Raw genomic sequence first — 6,668 nt, 5'->3', positions numbered from 1 at the left:
GACGTTTATGCGTTAATAAGCTTTATATTTCATAAACAGGCTCTTTTGGGGCTGATTAACAAAATACCAAAATTTGCGGGGAAATTTAAGGAATGCGTATTGGAGATATAACGCCCTGAACGTTGGGAGAGATGATATTTCGATCAGCACAAAAACTAACATTTTTGCTAATACCTCGAAGTAGAATTGCTCAAGGTTAGCAGAATTTTGTGAAAAGTTTAAAGCACAAGAGACACGAATGAAACACTTAACGTTTTTTAGCATGAATGAGAGAGAAAAAAAAATTGCGAAAGTGTAGCAGCGTTGTCGTTTTTCTGCTCTGTCATTAACGATAACATCGGCAGGAACCGCCGCAGTACTAAACCTGGCAGTATTTATAGCAGTAACACTTTGCTTATTGTTGTTGCCTGTTTTCATTTCTGCTGTTTCAAAACAACAGGAATTAAAAGAGACAACAACAATAACAACAATTAGACTCGGGCATATCGAACTTCATGCCTTACAGGTGCTGGCACAACCGGTCAATGATCTTATCAATCAAATACAGTCAATGTCATTAACATTGTTCACCGAAAAAAGACATTTACACATTTACACATTTACACATTTACACATTTACACATTTACACATTTACACATTTACACATTTACACATTTACACATTTACACATTTACACATTTAGTCGTTTAGTCATTTAGACTAAAAGAAATATCACGTTCTGGCATAAAACAAACGCTGAAATACCATTCTCCATCTTAAATCCTCGCTAAATGGTCGGGGCATTCTGGATTTTCGATTCACGAGTTGAATTTTACATTTAAAGTTCAGGCTGACGCACACGAGGCAAAGAATACATAATGAAACACGCGATATTTCTTTTAGTCTAAATGTGTAAATGTCTTTTTTCGGTGGACAACGTTAATGACATTGACTGTATATACTAATAAATTTAAAATGTTTCATATCGGCTGTCACATGCACTTAATTTTTCGTCTTTCCATTTATAATTCGCAATTCCCATTCTTTATGCCATCCATCTCTTTACCAAATTTAAAATTGATTTGTATTGGATTCGTTATATTTCTTTCCATTTCCCATTTCTATATTCTATTCTAGTTTGTCTACTCATTTCTACTCAATTAATGATAAAAATGTAAATCATACACCGTGAAAAGATGAAAAAACTTACTGATGTTTCGGACACTCCGAAAGGAGTGTTTATATGATAGAATAAGACAAAAGAAAACAATGAGAACAAGGTAGGCAAGGAAATAAAAATAAGCAATCAAAAGACAAAAGAATAGGTTAGTTGAAAGTAAAGCGTTCATTAATCCCGTTGGGACTAAGAGTGCCCAATAGGTGAATAAGTCGCATTTCTTTGGTTTCTTTTCTACTCACGTGACAAGTCGACGTGACGTCACATGATAATGGGTATCATAATTGATGCTATTAAACGGTCTTTTATTTTTTCTTCTTTTATGTATCCATTTCGTTTTCGATATGCACAGAACCTCTTATTTTTGAACTTATTATTATAAAATATCTAAATATTTCTGCTTTTATTTCAACTTTCAAAAGATTTTAGCTATTTCAAAAAAGGTTGGCGAAGGTTTTGATGCATGCCGGATCTTGTTAGTTGCTTACTAGAAATATGCCGGAAAACGTGCAGAAAAAGTTTTAGAACATTTCATATCGTTGTGACCTTTCCATGCGCTGATGGTATTCACCTCGCCCACAGTACAAAACATTCAACAAAACTCTTTCACAAACCTTTTTTTGTAGTTTTATAGGCTAAGTTAAAACCAAGACAATGCTTGTTTGTCAGCGGTCCACACCATTTGTGTCGGGTGGACCAATGCAGCTTCAGCTAGGACACACTTGCTGTCTTTGCATGCAGTGCTGGCAGCTTTGCAAGCTAAAACATTTTCCCACTCTCCCTCCTCTTGGTTGGTTGATTCCTTAAAAGGTAAGATTACACTCCACTGATTCAGTGTGACGGGTACCGGTGGTGAGCTGTGGCCCAGTTGCCATAGTTACCTCCTTTCTTGGTACCTAGCCCAAACGCATTTGTTGATGAGTTTTAACTGTAACGTAACCAGCAGATGCTTGTAGGCGTGGAAAACCACAGGCAATACCCAATACATCTTTAGATCAAATTCAGTGACTTTCTTTGAAAAGGAGGAAGCATTCAAGCTATACAAATGCAATCAAAATAAAACCCGACGCTTCTAACAAGCCCTTTGACATTCTCATTCAGTTCAATTGGAAATCCCTTACCCTTAAGTTCTCATCAAAAAGGCCGAGGAAGAAAGCGAGACTAGTCGATTGATTCAAAGGAAGCGAGCCCAGCGGTCTTATGCCGAGGTTTACCTTGATATTGCCATATGTGGTTTTATTTTTTACTAACTTTTTTTTTACTTTTACTTATTACTTATTAGTTTTTCGCTGTGTGCGTACGATCCCATCTTTCTTTCCTCTCTAAATATTTCACTGCACTGATTTTCGCGCACTCTTATTTCGTGACTTTACCTGTATCAGACAAGTGCACTTGATATATTCTCTATTTCGAACCCAGACTACATTACACGCTTACAAATATAATATAGTCATTCAGCCTATGACAGCGATTTTTACCTGATAGCAAAGTCGAGACAACACTTCTGATTGAATACACACGGCGTCAAACTTGGTGGGCGAGATATTTTTATTCATCTCGGCTGGAAATGAAGCTCGTAAACGACCGGCTATCGCATGGTTATCGCAAAAAATATCACTGTCAACTGCTTGCGCATAGTTGTTTACAGCTTCTTGAGTAAAATTTGATTTTTAAATTTCTCCATTAGCTTTGAGTTTGCTTCGCCGACGAAAGCGCGTTTCCCTGTTCTTGGCCAGTTATCTTAATTCTTACGAATATCTTCTCGTCAAGTTTGCTTTTTGCTTTGAAGGACGTATGACACACATGCGCGGAAATGACAGCAGATATTTAAGCGCAAGGAACAAATTAAGGTTCAATCTTTGCGCTAAAGCGGCTTGCTAGTGTTTGCTCTGGCCGAGTTCTGCTCGTAAATCTGCAAGTAAGCCAGTTTTTAAGTTGCTCTTGTAATCAGTCCTATAAATATATTCTTCCAGTAGCGCCGCTATTCCCAGAATCAAATTATGTCGCCCAATCGCTTCGTACTTATCGCCGTAGCCACTGTAATTATCAGCAATTTTCTAACCCGATTTTAAAATTAGACCGAATTCCACTAAGATTTTTTAGGTCATCAGCTCGACAAGGAATTTATTCAATTTTTCGTCCATAATAAGGCGAAAAAGCGTAGTGATGTTTAAAGCGGATGTTTTTTTAGATACACTACATGTATCCTAACATCAAGTACAAGAAATATTTTAAGAAAGTAGATAGATGGCAATATGGCCCTGGATCTACATGTTTTTGCCACCATCCATTATAAAAAGCTGATTAAAGTCTCAACTCTGACGCCAGAAGCTGTCTCAATCCTCCTACTCTTCTTTACCTTAAGTAGTCCTGTAAAATAGAATTTTTTCCCTCTTTCCCCCAACAACATCATTCAGAAGACATTTTAATTATCACATTTTTGGCTCCTTGTGAATTGCGCCTAAGTGGGTGAAGACAGGCAATGTTCTTGATAGGTTTTTTCTGCATCAAATTGAAAACGTTTCCATGAGCGCGGCTTTAATATTGTCCATTTAGGAAATTGTTTTGAAGAAGACTTACGTAAATGCTCATTCTAGCATTAATTTATTCGCTTAAAATAGAAAAGCGCAAACAAACTGGTATATATGATAAAAAACAAGGCATATTTGCATACTGTTTTTGACAGTCGACCAATAAATGAATGATTGTCACTTCAATCATTTTTGAACAGCTATGTTATTTGTATTTTTTATTTGTAAATAACAAAAAAAAAAAAAAAAAAAAAAAACACGATCATTTTTAGTAAAGCGCGACAATGTGGCTAGTTAGCTAATTCTATTTTTTTCTCGCATTATCAGCAAGAGAGATCACAAAAATTATACTATTAGTAGTGACCGCTTTCAGACTTGTCATGATTCAACAGATTAAGCATACTCTTAGCATACTCTTAGTCTTGATTTTGCTGCTTTGTTCAATAAGATTGCGCAGCTGATAATAATTATGATCAGGCGAATTCGAAACTAAGTCTGTGTCGCATGTCAGGAACAAAGTCTAGATGAGCGGCAGGACTGAACTAGGAAAGGCAAAACTTTATGAATTTATTTTCAAACAAATCCTGTGGCAGAATGAAAGGAAACGCAATAGATATTGTTTTATTGCAGGAAACATAACGCGCTTCACATGCAGTGAATTATTTTAGGTTTATTTTTTAGTGTAGCGTTTAAATTATTCAGTCTTATCGGCGCCTTTAACTGCGCAAGAAAACAATTTCTCCAGCTTACGCCTACGCCTTGACTTCCATAGATCCATAAAACATTCGCTCACTTTATCTTAAACTATTAGCGCATAAATGCTCTCAAATTTGTTTGAGTATTTATACAGCTTGCTAGGGTACATTGAAGCAAGAGAATCACATATATATAATCCTTCAAAATCTAAGAACTATGTGCGCATCTTCAAAGGGAAGCACTGCCCCGACTGCGCGTATGTTTTGATTCAAAATCAATGTCTTGTAAAGAAAATTAGATTCCATTAATTTCTTTTATGTTAGCGCGAGTTCGAGTTTGAGCTAAACAACCTGTTTTCTCATGACTTCGAAATTAAATTAAGGAAATAACATTTTTATTTAGATTGAAAAAAACCCTGCAGTACAGGTTTGTAACTAGTAGCACACCAGGGTGCATCCTCTAGGCAACAACGCCCTTCGACGCTATTAAATACTACCTAAATTAGCTATGTAGATAACAACACTATGGATTGTTATCGTTCTTTGATTGCATTCATTGCATTATTGATTACTTTCAAAACTGCAATGCGAATACATGCATGAATGTTTGAAATAATACAATATAGGATGCTAATGCGCATTATGTCACATAAATGTTAGGGAGTCAATGCAAAAGATGTAATTAAATTGTGTCAAAAAGAATGCAAAAGCGAAAGTGAAAAAATGGGAAATAAGGTTTCAATATATCCATCATTGCTTGTATTAGTTAAGAGCTCAAATCATAACATTGATTGTTCTTATGGCGCTCAAGTCGTAAGGCCGCAGTCGATCAATTTAACTTTTGATCTAAAGAATTTAAGAACGTATCCGGCTTTATGCACCGTTATATATCGAACTTAATGGTTTAATTCCATCAAAAAGAGATACTATATTTAAAGCCAGTTAAATGCATTAAATCTAAGCTAAACCGGAAGTTCGTTAATTGCACAATAATCGACTTAGCAAGACTTTCATGGCGGCCATATTGAAATTTCGAATTTCATCGCTGAAGGTTCAAGTGATCCTTACGTTTCATTAAAAGATTTCATAGAATTTCTTTTTAGGTAGCGGGTAAAGATTTCCCCTCTAAAGAATCAGTCTAGCCGAATTTTGATTAACTACAAAGCGAAATAATAATAAAAAAATCATGACGACTATAGATCCTCATATCGACCGTCCCACTGCTGCCACGAAAGTATTGTGGTGTCAACCGCTGACATGTATCGTGTACTGCCCGCTGTGACGAACCGAACTTGATATGCATATGTAGTCGAAATGAGTCATTCCTGCGACTTGTCATGTGATTTCGAAATTTTGTAGACCTTTTTACAAAGTTGATTCATATTCCGCTAAACGTAGGGGAAAAAATTGCGAAAGAGTCATCATCATTTTCTTTGTCGAATTTTGATTTTATGACGAAGTACTGTAACTGAAGCCATGTAATCAAGGGTCAATGACTTCAATTATAATTTACCTTTTGTTTTGCTTTTAAATACATAGTAAATTACGAAATTTTGCACGCCTAAAAATTGCTATGATCATTGCTTTAGTGGTATTATTACCATTAGCGATGAAAACATCCTCAGGTGATCGAGACGTGACTTATTTAAAACATTTGCATGAAACAGGGATTTATTTATTTATTCCACTTCTTTGTGGGGTTTTAATCATATTTACTTACAACGGTGTTGATCTTACATAAATCTAACCAAAACAAACCAAAATCTTGTGTTTCGAAAGATAATTATCATTCCTTACCATCGGGGAAATTCTAATCTGAAAGATTGAATGAACTATTCGGATTTGAGCGTGATGTTCCCAAAAAAGAAAAGTACTATGCCTGGCACATTTCAGCTTGATTAACCCGCTAGTATAGGTCCCTTTGCTTTTTCGTTTCGCTTTTCTGGCGCTTTTGTTTTGATTCAGCAAAAACGTAACAGAAAAGCGAAAAAGGGCATTCTAGCAGGGCACAGTTCCGGTGATGTATGTTAAACTGTGACAAGTCGTACATTTTTTATTTTCCTTTTTGAGCCATTCTTTCTGATATCTCTTATATTCTACTGGCTAGAAATTGTGATAGAATCCAGAGTCAGTATAAATGACAATAAAAGCCCCTATTTCATCACGATATTTTTCAAGGTTTTGGTGAAGATGAGAAAGATTATCAGATGAAAGGGGAAAAAAATTGGCTTATCTATAGGCATGCAATCGAGGCCTTCCCCCGTCATGACGTCACAGGGGTAGTT

The sequence above is a fragment of the Actinia tenebrosa genome, unplaced genomic scaffold, assembly GCF_029948245.1.
Source record: "Actinia tenebrosa isolate PJP-AT-01 unplaced genomic scaffold, QUT_ActTen_1.0 PGA_scaffold6__47_contigs__length_16458017, whole genome shotgun sequence".
In the NCBI taxonomy this organism is placed as follows: Eukaryota; Metazoa; Cnidaria; class Anthozoa; order Actiniaria; family Actiniidae; genus Actinia; species Actinia tenebrosa.
The sequence above is the reverse complement of the archived record's forward strand: the minus strand, read 5'-3'. Positions refer to the sequence as shown.